General features: G+C 40.7%; 1 long non-coding RNA gene across 1 annotated transcript in view; it reads left to right on the top strand.

Annotated features, from left to right (window-relative positions):
- Positions 1-7,495: 7,495 nt before the first annotated feature.
- Positions 7,496-21,590, top strand: part of LOC142109263 (uncharacterized) — a 29,113-nt gene continuing 15,018 nt past the window's right edge. Inside the window, exon 1 of the long non-coding RNA XR_012680319.1 lies at positions 7,496-7,609. This is a non-coding gene — a long non-coding RNA (uncharacterized LOC142109263). The remainder of the gene's footprint in view (positions 7,610-21,590) is intronic.

Here is a 21,590-nt window from a genome sequence, read left to right as displayed (position 1 = left end):
ATGAATTGTAATACCACATATGTGGTGTACTTATTGGAATGTGGATGTGGAAAAAAGTACATAGGGAAGACCAAGAGAGCTGTTAAAATAAGGGTGTTTGAACATTTACGTAATATTAAACATAAGATCGAAAATCATAGTGTCCCAAGACATTTTCTTGCTTGTCATAATGCTAATCCTGATACTGTCCGATTTAAGGCAATAGAACATATTGAGGTGAATGTAAGAGGAGGAGATCGCCTTTTAAAATTAGCTCAGAGAGAAACTTATTGGATCTATACTCTGAACACATTTGCCCCGTGGGGGTTAAATGAAGCCTGTGAAGTTACACCCTTTTTATAAAAGTTTACACTTTCAACAGTTTATGTTATGCTGTTTTTATATATTTTATATATTGTGTGTATTTTTATCATCATGTCTGTCCATAATTGTTATGATTCTGCACTGTATTTATGGAATGTGAAGAGTATGGATCTCGTATCTTTTAAAACCGATATGTGCATATGTTTAGTTAAACTAGTGGACGAATGCTTGTTCTGTCCACCTGTCATGTCAATTAAGATTATCCTAGAAATAGGTGAGTCTAAGACTCTAGAACCACACCTCCTGACGAAGTCCTTGAGATGAAACGCGTAGAGGTGGTTTTGGATTGCTTATGTGTTATAACCGCTTCGATTATGATGTCCGTGTATGCAGACTAGAAGCGAGCTATACTGTAACCTATGCCTGAAACCTTTGATTATCTGGTACGTGCAATTTTATTCCTTTGAATAAACCTTTTAACTTGGATAACACACCATGGAAACGCCCCTGTTTGTTTGATGTTTTAGGATTTGGCTATTCCCCCGTGGAGATCGGGTAATAAGAGGGAAAGACGCGCAGAAGAAAAATCTGCTGGTGTTGGATTTCTTGTGGAATTAATATCTACCACAAACTGGCACGATAGTGAACTTTCTTGTGAATACTTCTTGCTGTGCGCACTGTTTTGTTGTGTTGTATTCCTATAGAAGTGTATGTAAGAAAAGAGGTAATTAATGTGGTATAGAGGTCAAAATTGATGGGTGCTCTAATTATTGGCTTAATAATAAGTTAGTTATTTTTAGTAATTTGTGTGGTAGTAAGACGCACCAAAAATTGCTTCATAAATTCCTCAACCTATATGTAAGTTCATGTTCAGCTGCATTAGGTCATGCTTGTCTGACTAATTTGTAGTCTTTATATTGAAGAGAGAGATGTGCTGAGGATCCCAGGCATTACGAGCAAGCCTCCACATGTTTCATTCATAGTGTAGTGTCTTCCTGGCTATGTAATAGAAAGAAATTCCAGTAAAAGTAGTTTATTTAGCAAAGTTATTAATTATGCAATCAGAGCAATCATTTATGATACATTGAATACAATTTTTACATAATAACAAGTAGCTAATGCAAAGTTATATAAAATTAAGTCAAGTATGGAGGAAAGAACAGCACATTTCATCTTTTTCTCCTCCACGTATGTCTCAATCATGCAGCACTGGCCCATAAGTAGCAGCCCATCCTTAAAGGGTGGCTTTTGGTAAAATATATATTCATCAATATAAAAAGAGGCTATTTTATCGTTGCATAAGCCAGCAGTACTTTTATTATTATAAGTGATAAATCTTAAATGAATGAAAATAAGTAATGCTACAAAAAACAAACCTTGCTTTGTATTGCATTTTATCTTATATGTACATTCTCCCTACAGCACCTTTTTTTTTTATTACATACATACATATATATATATATATATAATGTATGTATGTAATAAAAAAAAAAGGTGCTGTAGGGAGAATGTACATATAAGATAAAATGCAATACAAAGCAAGGTTTGTTTTTTGTAGCATTACTTATATATATTACATACATACACACACCTGGCTGATTATAATGGGATTTCTCAAAATGCAAAACTTCCGCTTTAAAAAGGGCTTGTTTTTGCTTCACCCTATATACTAATAGGGTAATTATCTGTCTTAGGGCATACTTGCCTACTCTCCCAGAATTTCTGGGAGGTTACAGAATTTTGGGGAGCCATTCCCGGAAGAGTAGGCATTGTGATGGAGGCGGAGCATAATGATGCGATTTTGCGTCAATAACCTCCTGTTATGAAATAGTGTTTTTACCATTTCCTATGAAGAGGCGGGGCTTTGGTAATGCAGTACATCACCACGCCCCCTCCTACACCCTGTCACATGAGTTTTAAAAGTTGGCAAGTATGTTTTGGGGTTAGCCTAAAACAAATAATATTAGGGGTGGTACTGGCAGGTGATGCAAAGCACTAGGTGTCAATCTGACACCGTGGTCCAGAGCTGGACTAAGGCTCTGGGGGGCCCAGGGCACTTTAGAAAGGGGGGCCCCTTTGATGTAACATGGTTATCATTTTAGACAAATACATATGCAATACTGTGTGCACTATTATGTGCACGCAGCTCTGCATTCACGGGCAGTACAGTGAGAAGTGGGACATACCTCCCAACTGTCCTTGCAGCCTGACCAAATCCTGAGTAAGTGAGACAGACATCCAAATTCGGGACTGTCCCACCAGATCCTGTCCTGCTCTCTCCTACCTGTTCTTGTCACTTTCACCACCTGTTGCTGCTGATTTCTTTAGCTTATTTGTTGCTTGTCTGAAACCTGGAGTCTTGGATGCCCTATTTGGAATAAAAATATGGGTACATGAAATATAGAAAACTCCAACCAGCCCCGGTGTTAAACCAGTAGTACCCACGTTTTATAATTGGGCCTCTCTCCAGTCCAAACTTTAAAATAATAATATTCACATTTGCTAAATAGACCTATTTCCCTCCAACCAACACAACATTAAATTAATAGTATTTCCATTTTCATAAATAAACCTATTTACTTCCCTCAAAACAGCCCCAGCAATAAATTAAATAGCATTTATGTTTAATAAATATAACCATTTCCCACAACCATCCCACACATTAAAAAAACCATATTCACATTTAATAAATAGCTCTCCTTCACAAACTCAGCCCCATATTCAATTAGTAGCTCCAAACCACCCCAGCATTAAATTAAAGATCTCCTCACCTTAAATTAATAGGCCCCACCTGCACGCCATCATTAAATAGCCTACCTCCCACACTATATTAAGATCCCACCTCATACACACATTATATTAACATACCATCCCCCCTCTTCCATTACACACACACATCATATTGGCATACCCCCCTTCCATTACCTACACATTATATTACCTCCCCCCACCAACACACACACTTACCTTGTTCAATCCGTGCACGCTTCACACATGGAAAGGCACCTGTCGTGCTGCACGTCTCATCTGCCCCCCTTCACTGGAACGACCTCCCTCGCTCCATTCGTCTCTCACCCAACCTGTGCTCCTTCAAGCGGGCACTTAAAACTCACCTGTTCCTTAAGGCCTACCAACCATCCACTTAACCTCTCACCTCTTCTGGTTCTCCCCTGCCCCCTTTCTCTCTCCCCGTTGCTTCACTGGCTCCCTTTTGTGCCTGACTTTGTTTACCCTCCCTTAGGATGTAAGCTCGAATGAGCAGGGCCCTCTTCCCTCCTGTCTCCATACCTGTTCTTCTGCTCCGTCTCTACTGTATCTGCCTGCTTGGAGTTTCTGAAGTACTGGTACTTTGTGTTTATTGTCCTGTACTGTTTTACCCTGTATAGTCTACTGTTTGTACCATGTACGGCGCTGCGGAAACCTTGTGGCGCCTAACAAATAAACGATAATAATAATAATTTGACACCAGGGGGTAAATGTATCAAAGTGCGAGTTTGCCAGCGTGTTTAAATCACGGCAAATCCCGCGAGTTTTAAAAAAAACCTGGAAATGTATCAAGCTGCGATTTTGACACTCATGTTCAAAATCGCTGGTCATCTCTGGCGATTTTGAGCGATGTAAACACTCCCGAGTTTAGCTAACTCTCCTGTGTTTGGCAAACTCTCCTGTGTTGTAACAGTGAGTTGTCAACACATCACTGTTACACTGGCCCTGTCATACAGCTGCCGGAGCTCCGGCAGCTGTCAAAATGTGTGCTTGCTTGAAGAAAAATAAAAAAAGTCTTGAGAAGCCGCAAACACCTCCTACCTAGTAGGAGGTCCGTTTCGCAATGATCTTACGTTGTTTGCGTAAGCTCTAGGTACACTATTAGGTGATTCCCCTACTAGCGTGGGAAAATGCCATAATACTGTACTTTGCTCTTACGCAAACAACGTAAGATCATTGCGAAACGGACCTCCTACTAGGTAGGAGGTGTTTGCAGCGTCTCAAGACTTTTTTTATTTTTCTTCAAGCAAGCACACAGATTCGGGATATTACAAATATGGGCCCCTTCTGGGCGAAGTGTTCCTGCTTTTCAACAATCGTTTATGGAGGTATAAAATGGATGGGACTGGGGCAAGCCGTCAAGATGGAAGTATAAATATTAAGGGACTGGGGCAAGCCAGGACCTTGGTAAGAAGAAAGAAGACAGCATTGGTAAGTATTTGTTTTTTTTTATTTTTATTAAATAGATGTAGTAAAAAAGAGGGTGGGTAGTGTATTTATTGTGGGGTTTTTATTTTTAATAAATATATGTGGTGTTTATGAGGGTGTTGTTATTTATTTAACTTTTTTCTTTGTGGAACTACAGGTCCCAGCAAGCCAGGGATGTCAGGGCATGTTGGCACTTGTGGTTCTCCAAGTGCCAACATGCCCTGGCTGCCGTGGGTATGCTGGTGCTTGTAGTTATACAAGCAACAACATGGCCACAGTTTTTAGGGCAACCTGGCTGGCTGGGACTTGTAGTTCCACAAAAAAAATTGGTGTCAGTTTGTTTTTTTAATACTTTATCGCTGTATTACCCTACTACCCACAGCCCAGGGGTAGTAGGAAGAGCCCTAGTGCTATCAGCACTGGGCTGGTTCTTTCTAAGGGGGGGGCCCGCTCGTTTTTTTCAGCGGACCCCACTCCCTAGGGAATCCAGCCCAGCGCTGAACAGTCTAGGGTTGGTTAGTCATTATGGCAGGGGGACCCCTGCCGCGCGTCCCCCTGCTATAGTGCCGCCAACCCTGGCTGGTTTGCCTAGTGCTGGTAAAGTGAAAATCGGGGGGACCCCACGCAAAATTTTTCCCCGATTTTCACGGGACCAGCACTAGTCAGGCAGCACTAGGGTTAAACATAAATAGAAGGGGGACCTCACGCTTTTTTTTTTTTTTTTTTTAAACTTTTATCTATTCTTTTACTTTTTAACACTGCCAGGGCAGTGTAACAGTGATGTGTTGATACAACACGCTGCTATCAAGCAGCGTGTTGTATCTGGCGTGTTTAGAAGCAAACTCTCCTGAGTTTGCTAACTCGCAGCTTCATACATTTTAGACTTGTATAGCTGCAGTGGCAAACAGTGGTGAGTTTGATCTCTGGCGATTTTGCAAGTAGCGATTTTGACAGAAGCAGAACTCTGGCGATTTTGTATGAAAACTCAGCTTCATACATCGGCGAGATTCAACTCTCCCGAGAAAATCGCTGGAGTTGCAAAATCGCACATTGATACATTTACCCCCAGGTCGTATGATAGGTAACATATATGGGAAGTAATAAATATTTGGGCCGATCCTTGCACCAGCCCAAAATAGTCGTTTTTCTGTCCGGGCCAGTCCACTCTGTTAATGAAATTAGTCAGTACGACATGCTCGTCCGTGTTCAATTACAAGTGGATCTGAGGAAACGCCTCTTGTTGAATACCGGTGTAGGTACCCTCTGCATATTTGACATTAGCTGTATTGACACACTGCAGAGTGCTAACAATACATCTGTGCAATATAAGGTCCCAGCAAGACACACATAAAAAATCCATTTATTGTCACCAGTTAATAATATAATCATTAAGAAAAAGATATTGAAAAAAATACTTTATCCCCACCAAAGAGATGTTCTCAATGCGTTCTATATATAAAATATCTTTTTACAGTTGCACCTAATTGCAAACATATGTTGTGGCATTCATACACGTCATCACTATCAATTTGCAGTTACATCTCGCCTGTAGCTGGTGCAAATGATACCACTGAAAAACACTTACATTACAGATGCCCAAAGCATGAATCGGTCACTTCTGCGTACACTCGATCTTGGAACGCCCTTACTGTATTGACTATGTGCATACGCCCCTTCCCTCTTCCTTTCCGCCCATGAAATTGTAAGCTGTTGGAAGTGTCCTTTGCGTTTGAAGATTAATTGGGTGTACTTGTGTTCCATGTCGTGTAATCCGTTTCTGGGCATACGCAGTGCAATTTTATGCAAAAAGCAGCACGTATCAGCATTTGCGTTTCTTAATAAATCAGGTCTCATAATTTCACTACTTTCTGATGTAGGTGAAAATGTTAAGTCTCCTCTCAATAATTTAATTTCATTATCAAACAATATTTGGTCAGTACCATTTGTTGCAGTACATTCATATAACTTGTCCAGAAGCATCTCCCATGAGCCCCCCTTCTTGTTTTCTTGAGCAGGGTTCTCTTAACCCTCTGTCTGTATGTATTAGACAGTATTGTCTTATTCATGTTTGTTCCCAATTGTAAAGCGCTACGGAATTTGCTGGCGCTATATAAATAAATGATGATGATGAAGAGTCTGTCCGTCTTGATCAAAAAACCATACCTGCAGCTCTTCACATCAGCTTACTGCACTGCTGCTTTAAGCTGGTTTTACAAGCCTTCCATACTTCCTCAACAGAAGTGTAAGGGTCCCTTTTTGGTCATTTGAAAGATTGGAGGTATGCTATAGAGCCAAAATAATATGCAACACTGTTCAATCCGGGAGAATCCCTGTATGACATTATGATAAAACCAGCCAGGATTGTCGCCTGACTGTGGAAATTAGCAGGTTATATCATGGCGTGCTGTTTTTAAAATGGAAATAATCTTTAGTCTGATGGATTGCATTTATTGTACATCTGTCAATAATACCCATTTTTAAATCAATGTTTTGATGTTAAGGCACTCATTTAGAGTTGTAGATATAACTATATTTTGTGTAAAATCTGAATTTGTGTACTGCACATGCGCACAAAAAAATGTGTATGCATATGTCTACATATGCATATTGTTTATTTCTTCTTAACACCTGGAGATGTAAAACGAGAGAGCATAGGGTCAGGAAAGCATAGGCTAAATACAGTAAGGGTGAGTTCATGTAAATGAGACTCAGACATGATCACATCCACAGATATGCATGTCTGGTCTGAAACATTAAGGAATGTATCCGGCTGATTTGAGCATATCCTTCGCAAAATCAGTCTGTGCATGCGCAGAACCGGATGGTTTAGGAGTGAAAAAAATACTTGTTACAGCTTACGATTTAGGGTAGTGAAAAGGGTGGGGAATGCGCAGATTCACATAGGCTATGTACAGGAAGAATGGTCCTGTACAGACATTCAAGTCAACTTCAGTGCACTGGATTACTGGTGTATCTCCTTCTCCAGGTAGAAGTCTAGTCTAAGTGCTTGTGCCGGGTCTATTTTTTAAACTTATTTTAACACTGTTATTGTGCCGGCAGGACTGACGGATGTAATGTCGTTGGACCCGCCGACTGCTGCAGGAGCTGACTGGTAAGTATACTGCAGCGTCCTGTGTAGTAGAGCAGAGTGAAAATACAGTCAAGTCCATAAATATTGGGACATCGACACAATTCTCATATTTTGGGCCATAAACACCACCACAATGGATTTGAAATTAAACTAACATGTGCTTTAACTGCAGACTTTCAGCTTTAATTTGAGGGTATTTACATCCAAATCAGGTGAACGGTGTAGGAATTACAACGGTTTCTATATGTACCTCCCTCTTTTTAAGGGACCCAAAGTAATGGGACAATCGACTCAAAAGCTATTTCATGGAAATGTGTGGGCTATTCCCTCGTTATTTCATCATCAATTAAGCAGGTAAAAGGTCTGGAGTTGATTTGCATTTTGGAATCTGTTGCTGTCGACTTTCAATATGAGATCCAAAGAGCTGTCACTATCAGTGAAGCAAGCCATTATTAGGCTGAAAAATCAAAACAAACCCAACAGAGAAATAGCAAAAACATTAGGTGTGGCCAAATCAACTGTTTGGAACATTCTTAAAAAGAAAGAACGCTCCAGAGAGCCCAGCAACACCAAAAGACCCAGAAGACCACGGAAAACAACTGTGGTGGATGAAAGAAGAATTTTTTCCCTGGTGAAGAAAAACCCCTTCACAACAGTTGGCCAAATCAAGAACACTCTCAAGGAGGTAGGTGTATATGTGTCAAAGTCAACAATCAAGAGAAGACTTCACAAGAGTGAATATAGAGGGATCACCACAAGATGTAAACCATTTGTGAGCCAATAAAACAGGAAGACCAGATTAGAGTTTGCCAAACAACATCTAAAACAGCCATTACAGTTCTGGAACAACATCCTATGGACAGATGAGGCAAAGATCAACTTGTACCAGAGTGATGGGAAGAGAAGAGTATGGAGAAGGAATGGAACTGCTCATGATCCAAAACATACCACCTCATCAGTGAAGCATGGTGGTGGTAGTGTCATGGTGTGGGCATGTATGGCTGCCAATGGAACTGGTTCCCTTGTATTTATTGATGATGTGAATGCTGAAAAAAACAGCAGGATGAATTCTGAAGTGTTTCGGGCAATATTATCTGCTCATATTCAGTCAAATGCTTCAGAACTCATTGGACGGCGCTTCACAGTGCAGATGGACAATGACCCGAAGCATACTGCAAAAGCAACCAAAGAGTTTTTTAAGGCTAACAAGTGGAATGTTATGCAATGGCAAAGTCAATCACCTGACCTGAATCTGATAGAGCATGCATTTCACTTGATGAAGACAAAACTGAAGGGAAAATGCTCCAAGAACAAGCAGGAACTGAAGACATTTGCAGTAGAGGCCTGGCAGAGCATCACCAGGGATGAAACCCAGCATCTGGTGATGTCTATGCGTTCCAGATTTCAGGCTGTAATTGACTGCAAAGGATTTGCAACAAAGTATTAAATAGTGAAAGTTTGATGTAGAATTGTTTAGTTTGTCCCATTACTTTTGGTCCCTTAAAAAGTGGGAGGCACATATAGAAACCGTTGTAATTCTTACACTGTTCACCTGATTTGGATGTAAATTTCCTCAAATTAAAGCAGAAAGTCTGCAGTTAAAGCACATCTTGTTAGTTTCATTTTAAATCCATTGTGGTGGTGTATAGAGCCCAAAATATGAGAATCGTGTTGATGTCCCAATATTTATGGCCTTGACTGTATATCTTGAGAGCCGTTCCTTGTTGACTATGGATGTATGCAGAGCCTTTGGGGTTTTGCTACTCCCTGCCCATACCTTAATGGGGGTACATCGGGCCCATCACGAGGAGGGATGGTGCTTTGATACAAAGTGATGATGATTATCAGCAGCACTATCTAGATGCTTCAGATATGCTAAATGCATATTGATCCATACATACTTAATTCATTAGCTTGGCGGCTATATTATATGAAGTCGCAACTGTGTATTCTTGTTACTTATTTGCCTTTCCATTTGGTCTACTGTAGCAAAATAGAGCTGAAAACAACAGATTTAATTTGGATTTTTTTTTCATTTAATTTGATTTAATTTAATTTGTGCTTGCATTTAATTACATTTATATATGGACCTTTGCATTAATTAATAACACTGTCAAGACACTATTCTCTCCTTTGTATATGACACTTCATACATTATTATATTGTGTACAAATAGGATAAATGTGACTTTACTGCTAATGTGCATATACTACTAACACTATGATACCACATCTCTACGCTATCTGTATGCTATCTTGGAGCGTAAGTAGAAAAAAAAAACACTCGCTACGCCTGACGCAAATGCTGCTGTTTTTTAGCTGGATCTAAATCTATGCAAGGAAATTTCCCTGTGTACATGCTGAGCGCATATGTGTCCAACTTTATATGAGTCTTAAATGTTTATTATGCAGAATAAAGCAAGGCCAGAAAGATATATGTTTAGACATTTGGTCACGGGGCATGAATGTAATTATAGCCAAAGCAGCTAATGCTACTGAGTTCAAAAAGCATAGTGGGGCAGAACCAGAGAAAAACATACCCCTGTTTAAAAGGAATATGTGGCCCCGTATCATCTTGTGTGGTCTAGGGGGGTGCAAGTAATGCCCCTCCTCACCTGTGCTCTTCTTCTACACTGGCTAGCTCCTGGGTTTGGGCATAAGTAACAAATGGCTCCCCGTACATGCGGGTTTTACACCAATGTCTGTGTGGATAGAGGTGCTGTAGTGGGGTGGCGCAGTGCAACAGTTGTTGCAGTAAATTGGGTGCCAGACCATCTCTATATTGCAAAATGTAATCTCTATTTACACGTTGTCTTAAATCCAGCACATTCTTAAACGGTTGCAATAATAAATCAGATATACTCCCAAAAAACATACTGGTAGGTTAATTGGCTGCTATCAAAATTGACCCTAGCCTCTCTCTGTCTGTCTGTGTGTGTTAGGGAATTTAGACTGTAAACTCCAATGGGGCAGGGACTGATGTGAGTGAGTTATCTGTACAGCGCTACGGAATCAGTGGCGCTATATAAATATATGGTGATAATGATGATACAGCTCCCTTTATCCTCCTGCACAAATCGTAACATTTACATGGATATGTAAATAGGACAGTCAAAGTTAAAGCGGTGATGCATAACACATCCATTCTCTTAGCAGTGTTTCACTCACCTCTCCTCTGCGGGGTAACATCAGTCATTTGTTTGGGCTATGACACTTACCTCATACTTGCCAACCTTTGAATAGTGAACTCCGGGAGATCCCGGGCAGGGGGCATGGTTGGAGGGGGCGGTGCCCCCCACCACCGCTACAAAACCGTCACTTTGTCGCGGGAGAAGGGGCCAAAATGACGCATTTCACCACAAATCGCGCCATTTTGACAAGTAAATTGCAGTATGCAGGATACTTGCCTGCTCTTCCAGAAGTCCGGGAGACCTTCCCGGATTTCGAGGGTCTCCCGGACATTCCAGGAGAGTTGGCAAGTATGACTTACCTGCTAGTGTTTTCTCAGCCCCTTCAATGTATATAACACTGCTTCCAGCAGGATGTGTCTTGGCACGCCCTTACGGTACATTGACTATGTGCATATGCCCCTTCACTCTCCACCCATGAAATTGGAGGCTGTCTGAATTGTCCTTAATTGGGTGCACTTGTGTTCACTTGCATATAATCCGTTTCTGGGCATGCACAGTGCAATTTTATGCAAAATACAGCATTTGCATTCTTTAATAAATCGGGTCCCATAACTTCCTGATGTGGGTGAAATTGTTAACTCTCCTCTCAATAGTTTCTTTTCATTATCAAACAAGATTCAGTCAGTACAATTTGTTACAGTGCATTCACGTGATGCATCGCACATCCATTCTCTCAGCAGTCTTTCACTCACCTTTCCTTTGTGGGGTAACGGCACTTGTTTGGACTATGACACTTACTTGCTAGTGTTTTCACAGCCCCTTCAATGTACAATGTCTCTGGGTTCATTCAGTCGTATGCTGTGTTTCTCAGTCATACTGTTCTAATCTGAGCTAATGCCGTTTTTTCCCCCTTACATAATCCAGGCAACTGTCTCAGATTGTTAGCATTGTAATTAATACTGCAGTGACCTAGGCTGTTTTTATTAGCAAAAACAATTTTTCCTTCTCTATGTCTGCTGCAGAATTCTTTACTTCTTCTAATTTGAATCCTGGTTTACTGTATTACTTAGTGTAAGGCAAAATATATGCAATGGTTCCTGGCAGAGACACAGAGGATCTTTCAGTTTCATTCTCGCTAACAAAAACATGCTCCCATAACTGAGGTTCATGTACAGATGGACATGTTGTTGTTTTTTTGCATAAAATACATATTTCCGTACTGCACATGAGCACTAGAACTGCGTATGCTTATATATGTATGCAGATTCGGTCACATCTTATCCTTACAACCCTTTACACTTGAAGAGACGGATCAGGAGTGGACAGAGGCGGGCATGAGTAGGTCAAGAGCCTGCTAATGTAACTACAACCGAGGTACACCTTGCCTATATACGCATATTTTCCCATGTGGAGGCATATCTGTTATGGGGGCTGGTGCAATGAGACACACTGATGATGACAATCGGCAGCACTAGCTACACACTTGTTACTTCTGACATAAACCTGGTGCATATGCACTGACTGAGTACATGCACTTAAATGCACTTTTCATGCCTGCATCTATTCTGGATTGCATTCGGGGTGCAAAAGCATCCGACTCAACATATGCCCCAATGTTTCTGGGTCAGTAACAAGTCTATGTAATTACTCAGTAAAAAAAACAATACAATGTTTGCTTTCCACAACATTCGAGCACTGTTTCCAAGTAGCACGCTGTTTTACAGGTGGCTCAACAAGAATATGACAATGTGTGGTTTATGCAAAAGCTGCTTCAGGAAATTTAATTAACCCATGCTGTCACAGAAGCATTAAAATCATCATGTAGCCTTACACACACCGCCCTTTGTTTCTGGGTACCAATATTGGAATACATGGGGTTGTCATGCAAGTACTTTTGCTAATAATTTCCGAAAAGAGTAACTAGCATAAAACCATCCTAATAATACTTTCGAAGGGATGCTTGTAGTTGTGCTATATTCTCAAATTATTTTCTGATCTTTTGGCATATCCTATGGTGGATCCACAATCTGTCACTGTATAGTCCGAGCACACTATGGCAACCAACCTATGGAAATGAAAGTAGCAAGGTTTAATTTTACTTTTAAGAAGCACCAGAATAATAGAGGATCGCGGACCTTCGGCTACTATTCTTCTCTGATGCCTGAAAGCTGCCATCTCATATCATGATGCGGGCAAGCCAAGCTTTACCTCCCACTTCACTTGAAATTGCTCCCCCCAGACAATATACCTCTAATGAACGCTTAATGTATATTAAAACTGGACCTAAAATGCTCCCCTTTTAGATGCACAAATCAGAGTCTATTGTGAAAATCGCTTCCTATTCATGTTGTATGCTGTCCACCAACCACTTGGTATCTCTACCAGCCTCTTCATGTTCTTGGCTAAAACAAAGACTATCAACATCTCCCCTGATACCTAATTATACTCATTTCCCTACCTGTATCTCTTGTGGTGAACCTGCCTTAAAATGTATTTTGGGGTTTCTTCCAACTAAAATTACTCGCCTTACTAAACTTTTACCTAGTTTAATGTATAGAACCTGTATAATTATGAATCTGGTATACCCGTCCCATTAGCCTCTCATAAGATATGTTTTTACTTTTAGTAGCTGGTCTATTGTTCAAAACATGTCTGCTTGCACTGATACTTTGTCCCACACCCTCAGTGTGTGTGTGTGTGTGTGTGTGTGTGTGTGTGTGTGGTGGTGTTGCCAATTTGTTTCTTCAGTAGGCCATTGTTGCTCTCAGCAGCCAGAGGATGGTATGGGAGGTGTAGAACCTTGTGCAATCTGGATTAGTTGGCTCACTGCTGAACATTTTTTCCAGAGAAGTGTGTTCCATTATCTGTTTATAATCTCCTGTGGGAGCCCATACGCAACTGTCAGTTTATGCAGCATTTCCATGATTGATGCTTAGTTATCATGTTTGTAGGGTTGAAGTTCTAGTACTCCTCACAATGTGTTTACCAATGTACTGGAATGTTGGATTCCCTCCTACCCTTTGAGGGTATTCCAATATAGTCCAATTGCCACACACCTGTGGCTTTCTCTCCACCGGCCAATGCGTCATCTCCCTACAGGAGGACAGTTTAGAATTAGATCATGTCCATTGTCACCTGAACCATTGTCACTTGTTTTGACCACTCATACAAGGCATTCTCCCCATGTTCAGATTAGATGTGGGCCCAATTGGCTATATTTTTTAAACACAGAAGCCCACCAATGCAGCCGCACCCAATCTGGTTAGCTGGTCAGTAGGCATTACTGAAATCCAGGATACTTTTACTTCTTATTGATAAAGTAATAGTGACCTGCTCTGTTATTACCACATGAGTAACCATCAGTGCAGTAAATGTGGTGAGGTTTGGCGTCAGTCCCCTGTAGTCATAGGCCAGTTTTGCATTACATTGAAGACGCTGAATTCTTCCACTGTTTGTAAGTGAATACAATACTGAGGGTGTGACACCACAAGTTATGTCTACATCACGGTGCGATGGCGGTTTTATGAGTTAAACAAAGAATCACTGGCAAAAGGACCAGCCATCTATTTCCTCTTAAGTCTTAAAGGGTAACAACATGGGCTCCCCTGATTTTCCTCCAACTAGCTCTAGGCTTAGCCAGCCGGGGCTGGTGGAACTATAGCAGGGAAACCCGCAGCAGGGGTCTCTCTTCCATGATGCCAACCAGCCTCAGGCTAGGAAAAAAAAAAACGTGGGTATGGGGTAATGGCTAAAAGAAAATGAAACGCCATATTACATTGGTGAACTATAGGTCCAAGCAAGCCCAGGCTGCCATGAACAGTCTTGGCATACTGGAACTTGTAGTGCTACAAGCACCAGCATACCCATGGCTAACAGGGCATGCTTACACTTGGGGAATCACAATTTCTAGAGTGGTAGAAGAACCGAGCAGGTGAGGTGGGGCTATAATGGATTTGGTTTTATCATATAAATATCTAACAGTTAATAGATATTACTTCCAATATACAAGCAAGATGACATTTAGGGAATAGTGATCATAATAGAGTAATGTTGTGTCTTCTATTTCAATTGAACATTTTTGAAGGCGCTACAAATTGTATAGCAGTATAGTATAGCAACATAAATTATATATTGAAATATATTTACATAATATCTGTAATAGAGCTACCGTTTGTCCAATAAATGTGTTTTTTGTTTTGTTTTTTTTATATTGTAGCCTCAAAAATGTCTTTAGTATAACCTTATGTTAATCCTAATGGCAGTTTTCTGGTATTATATTTTTTAAAATTTCAGTCCTACAGTGATCACAACACTAGGGGCTAGATTTACTAAACTGCGGGTTTGAAAAAGTGGGGATGTTGCCTATAGCAACCAATCAGATTCTAGCTTTCATTTATTTAGTACCTTCTACAAAATGATAGCTAGAATCTTATTGGTTGCTATAGGCAACATCCCCACTTTTTCAAACCCGCAGTTTAGTAAATCTAGCCTTAGGGCTCATTTATAGGTTGATGTATTGCGCTGCAAACATGTGGGAAAAATGTCTGTAAAACATATTTACATGCATATGTTGAGTGCGCCAACATGCACCTGTGCCAGGCATACATCAGGCGCAACAGATTCGTGCATAAATAAATCTGGGATATGCGAGGTAGACAAAGTAAATGCAGCCATAAAGCCAAAGGGCTGGGAGGGCCCTGCTCATTTTCTTAATTTGTTAAAATATTTTGATAAGGTTGATAAACATTATTGATAACAGTGGATGTAGATTCTGTACACCTCCATCTCATGATGGGGATATGCAGGTAATATGTTACAGTGCTACAATGGTGAATTAAAAGACATAATTATGAGTCATGAGGATTTCATGCTTCACCGCTGATTGTAAATGAGGTTCATTGAGGTGAATATCTTCTTTAGCATGGCAAATCTCTTGTTGGGCCTGAGTCATTAAGGAGAGCAAAGCAAAAACAAATATTAACTTTACACCATTGCAAAATCATGTTGCATTGGAGGAGAGGCAAATTTAAAATGTGATGGCAGATTTATAGTTGGGGTAAGGCATGTCCAATTTTAAATTTCAGTGTAAATATAAAGCTATCAAGTATTTGTGTGCTAGATGAAAAAACAGTCAGTATGTAACATGGTTTGTTTAGGAGAAAATGTACACCTTTTTTTATTGTCTTGTTTCCCTAATGACTCAGGCCCATTATGTCTAATAATAGACTCGGTAACAAACATCCCATAATAAGGTTTACAGTTCACTATTCCTCTTGTAATTTCCTTTGCATTATCAAAAATGAGGACCATATACCCCTTTCCTCTCCTGTTCTGCCCATGAAATGTGTGGCTGGTTGGAAGTGTCATTTGTGTTTGAAGATTAATTGAATGTACTTGCGTTCACTGGGTATAGTTCATTTCTGGACATGCTCAGTGCTATTTTATGCAAAATACGGCACATATCACCACTTACGTTTCTTAATGAATCAGGCTCCCAGAGATTATGAATACATGATAGGATGAGATGGCTTGTATCTTTATTTCATGTATTAATGAAACCGTTAAATCCAAACATAAGGATTAGTTATTAATTAAACAATCTAATGTAACTAAAAACATTGTGGACAGTGCCTCACATCTCATGATTTCAGTTCCCGACCATGGCCTTATCTGTGTGGAGTTTGTATGTTCCCCCCTGTGTTTGCATGGGCTTCCCTCTGGGCAGGGCCTGATCAACCACTAGGCTGACCAGGCTGCAGCCTGGGGCGCTGGGTCCCGGGGGGTGCGGCACTGTGGGTATTTTTTTATTTATTTTTTTACATTTTTTTTTTTTCTTCTTCATTCATTTTTTTTTTCGGGGTGGGGGGTCGCCGATCAAAAGCATTGGTGGTCAGTGGTTAGCAACACACAGCCAATCGCCAGGCTGCCTGTTGCTGTGCAGCAGACAGGAAGCAGGACGTCTTCACTTCCTATCTGCTGATCTGAGGAGAGGAGCGACGCTGGCACAACTACAGGTAAGTGAAGGGGGGAACTGCCCTGCATATCTATAGGGAGGGGGGAGAAACTGCCCTGCATATCTATAGGGAGGGGGGGGGAAACTGCCCTGCATATCTATAGGGAGGGGGGGAAACTGCCCTGCATATCTATAGGGAGGGGGGGGGGGGGAAACTGCCCTGCATATCTATAGGGAGAGGGGGAAAACTGCCCTGCATATCTATAGGGAGGGGGGGAAACTGCCCTGCATATCTATAGGGAGGGGGGGGGGGAAACTGGTTGTGGGGGGGGGGATTGTGGTTAAGGAAAATGGCTGCAGGGGGTATTTAAAAAATAGAGCAGCTTTGGGGCGCAGAATCTCATGATTGTGTGGTGGTCACATGGGTGGTCTCAGCAATCACTAGAATACTAAATATTAGTGAGATGGGGCTGTATTTGATTGACAACAAATATTCAGATATTGCTTATATATGCCTGTCCAATGGGGTACTTTTAGCTGTTAGAGGACGGCAATGGTAGCATGAAGAGTGATTGCACGGGTTTCCCTGGCGGCTGTGTGATAGACATACCCAACACTAGCAACCGCGTCTTGTGGCTGGTCCTCTCAGAAGCTAGGTAGCTTCTCTGCTTTTGCCAATACAAGCTCACCCCCCCACTGGTGGTAAAATTAGGAAAACAGCACCTAACTGAACAATATTACTTCATATGCCAGGGACTGTGGTATTTTCTAAACTAAAGCTCACAGGTACCATGTTCTACTGGCAAACATTTATGTTTTAGTCCAGTAGATTAAATCAGTCAATCCCAAACTTTCTCAGTTAGAGGCACCCTTAGGGTCTCCATAATTGTTTCAAGGCACCCCTAAGTCAAAATAGCTAGTCCCCCACCTTGCTTACCAGCAGTCCTGGCCTCCACATCCCTGTGATATTGCCATGGCATCCAGTTTGGGAACCACTGGATTAAACACAAACTACTTTTTCAGGATTACACTACATTTTAAGTAATTTCTTATTACTAATATGTTACAGTTAGTCTACTGTCTGAATTATGTTGTTCCATCTCCCTTAATTACATTTTCATGTACCGATAGTACACTGTTATCATTTGCCATCATTTTATCAGAGATCATACATTTCCTTCATGCTTGTATGCAAACCATGTTTATGCTCCTGGACTACAGTAACACAAATACTTCTGTTACCTAGCAGTGAAAATATGACAAACAAAACAAGTAAAATACTTTTTCCTGTTGTGATTCAATGGAATCCAACTGTAGTAAATTCTAAATCTTACGAAAATCAAATAAATATACCAGAGCCGGTTTTTATGGTTATCACCTAAATATAACAGGGAAAATACACTGCTAGCTTGCTCTCCCTTTGAAATAGTCATGAGTGTGACTCAACAATCATTTGAATTGCCAACATTATTTCATAATGGTTTACTCTAGAAATCTTGGAAGAAAATATTAATAATCCATATTTCTGTTTTTACTATAGAAATGTTATATGGGTCTACATATACCTATTTTGTGTTGATTAGGTTTGTTTACATTTTAATTTTCTAAACTCGCCTTTCTGCATATCGGTCCTGTTTTACAGATGTAGCAAATGTTAAATTGTGTGTCATGATTTTATTGCATTGCCACATTCGTGTGTTACCATTTTGCATGACATTACTATAACGTAATGTCCTACTTACTGTATACTTAGGACCAGTACTATCCATTTGGGGTCTCTTACCACACATTGCAAAACTAATACACTATATGGACAAAAGTATTCAGACGCTTGACCATTACACCAACAGGGACTGTGATGACATTGTATTCAAATGCATATACTTTAATATGGAGTTGGTCCCCCTTTTGCAGCGATAACAGCTTCCACTCTTCTTGAAAGGCTTTCCACAAGATGTTGGAGTGTTTCTGTGGGAATTTGTGCCCATTCATTTTATAGAGCATTTATGAGGTCAGGCACTGATATTGGATGAGAAATTCTGTCTCACAATGTCCGTTCCAGTTCATCCTAAAGGTGTTTAACGTGGTTGAGGTCAGAGCTCTGTGCTGGCCAATCGAGGTCTTCCACACTTTGAGCACTGGGGCACAGTCATGTTGGAATAGAAAAGGGCCTTCGCCAAACTTTTGCCACAAAGTTGGAAGCATGTCGTTGTACAAACTGACTTGGTATGCTGAAGCATTAAAATTGACCTTAACTGGAGATAAGGGGCCGAGCCCAAATCCTGAAAAAGGCCCATACCATTATTGCTCTTCCACCAAACTTCACAGTTGGCATAATGCAGTCAGGCAGGTAACGTTCTCCCGGCATCTGCCAAACCCAGACTCACCTATCTGACTGCTAGAGAAGTGTGTTTCTTCACTCCACAGAACATGTTTCCACTGCTCCACAGTCCAGTGTCGGTGTGCTTTACACCACTTCATCCGATGCTTGGCATTGGTCTTGGTGATGTGAGGCTTGCATGCAGCTGCTCGGCCATATAAACCCATCCCATTAAGCTCCCGTTGCACAGTTTTTGTGCTTACAATAATGCTAATGGCAGTTTGGAACTCTTCAGTTATGAAATCAGCAGAGCGTTGGCGACTTTTATGCACTTAGCAGTCGTTGACCCTGCTCTATGATTTTATGTGGTCTTCCACTTCACGGCTGAATTGCTGTTGTTCCTAAGCGCTTATACTTTCCAATAATATCACAGTTGACCATGGAATATCCAGCAGGGATGAAATTTCACATACCATCTTATTGCAAAGGTGGCATAGTACCACACTTGAAGTCACAGCTCTTCAGAACGACCCATTTTGTATCACAAATGTTTGCAAATGGATACTGCATGGTTGGGTGCTTCAGTTTATACACCTCAGGGGGTAAATGTATTATGGGCCATTTTTTTCAACTCGCAGGAAATCGGCGCGTTTACAGCTAAAATTTAAAGCGGCGCTGGCTTGTAAAGGCAAGTTTGCCTTACATAAAGTAGCTTAGCTGCGTGTGCTTCCGATGTGAAGCCGAGTATGTGTCCAATTGCATGCACTCATGAGATGTGTCTCTCGTTTAAACACAGCTCTGTGTAAAGCCAATCGCGTACAGCGGGAGAAGAGAGGCAGGTAACGAATGAACAAACTTCAATAGTAGGGCTTCAATAAGTGTTGAATTGGCATCAAATTCGTAGCTGAAAAGTATATTCCTTTTACAGCAGCTCAAGGCTATTTGATAAAGTAGCAACCCTGGGGTAAACTTGCATTAGAATCCGCCAGTCAGCCTGACACAATTCTCGGCTTAAAGGAAGTCGTTTCATCAGAGGCAGGAATGATAATTAAATTACACTGTTTTAAAGAGCTGGACCGAAGTTACATGGTCCTGTTAATCCAATCCAAGGCAGCCGGTCACATGGCTGCCACTATAACGTCGTCTTCATTCATAAAAGTCAATCTCAGCGATCCATATGATCTTACAATGGTCATAAGCATAAGTTACTCATAAGGTATGTTTGAGAAAACTAAGTAAAAATATACAGTCAATATAATGTCAATAGTGCCATATGTAAAAACATAAACATTCAACATATGTATAATAAACTTAATATTTGGTCAGAGTGCAGAACCAGTGCGCAACATACCGACAGCAATATCGACACTGGCAAAACTGTTGGTGGTATTGTACTTTTGTGCCACTGGGTCCTCTCAGACCACAGTGGGTGTTGTGGCAGGTATGTCCCATACCACCTTCAGTCGTGCGCTGAAGGCGTTCCTGTTGCACATACGGGAATTTATACTTTTGTCACTCGACTAGTAGTCGCTTGTGCCTATAAAGTAGAGATGGTCACTGACCCCCGTGTTTTGGTTTTGGATTCGGTTTTGGATCTGGATTACTGTCGTGTTTTGGTTTTGCAAAACCGCCATTGCGTGTTTTGGTTTTGGTTTTGGTTTTGTTTGGTTTTGTTTTGCTATTTTTTTGGAAAATCCATGTTTTTGGGCCTAAATTAACCCAATTTAGTGCTCCAACTGTTTTAGAGACAAGTAATCTAATTGTTGAGGTAATAAATCATCCAAAAAAACAGTTTAATTCTTCGTTGGTAGGCCTATTCTACACACAAAACAGATTGTCTTCCTCTCCATCTATGCATATTGGCAATGCAGCCATCGTCTTTGAATGTATATTACACCCTACACTTATAGTTAAATATGTAAAGAAATGGAAAAAGCCAGTTTGGTTTCTGTCTCTCAAGGCCCCCCTCCACTTGTATAAAATACCAAAAAATTCAGCCATTATAGACTGTACAATATTAATTGACATGGAGAAAGCCAGTTTGGTTTCTGTCTCTCTAGGCCCCCCTCCACTTGTATAAAATACCAAAAAATTCAGCCATTATAGACTGTACAATATTAATGGACATGGAGAAAGCCAGTTTGGTTTCTGTCTCTCTAGGCCCCCCTCCACTTGTATAAAATACTAAAAAATTCAGCCATTATAGACTGTACAATATTAATTGACATGGAGAAAGCCAGTTTGGTTTCTGTCTCTCTAGGCCCCCCTCCACTTGTATAAAATACCAAAAAATTCAGCCATTATAGGACTGTACAATATTAATTGACATGGAGAAAGCCAGTTTGGCTTCTGTCTCTCTAGGCCCCCCTCCACTTGTATAAAATACCAAAAAATTCAGCCATTATAGACTGTACAATATTAATTGACATGGAGAAAGCCAGTTTGGTTTCTGTCTCTCTAGGCCCCCCTCCACTTGTATAAAATACCCAAAAATTCAGCCATTATAGACTGTACAATATTAATTGACATGAAGAAAGCCAGTTTGGTTTCTGGCTCTCTAGGCCCCCCTCCACTTGTATAAAATACCCAAAAATTCAGC

The sequence above is a fragment of the Mixophyes fleayi genome, chromosome 1 (assembly GCF_038048845.1).
Source record: "Mixophyes fleayi isolate aMixFle1 chromosome 1, aMixFle1.hap1, whole genome shotgun sequence".
Classification (NCBI taxonomy): Eukaryota; Metazoa; Chordata; class Amphibia; order Anura; family Limnodynastidae; genus Mixophyes; species Mixophyes fleayi.
Note: the sequence above shows the minus strand (reverse complement) of the source record. Positions and strands in the feature narration are given on the sequence as shown.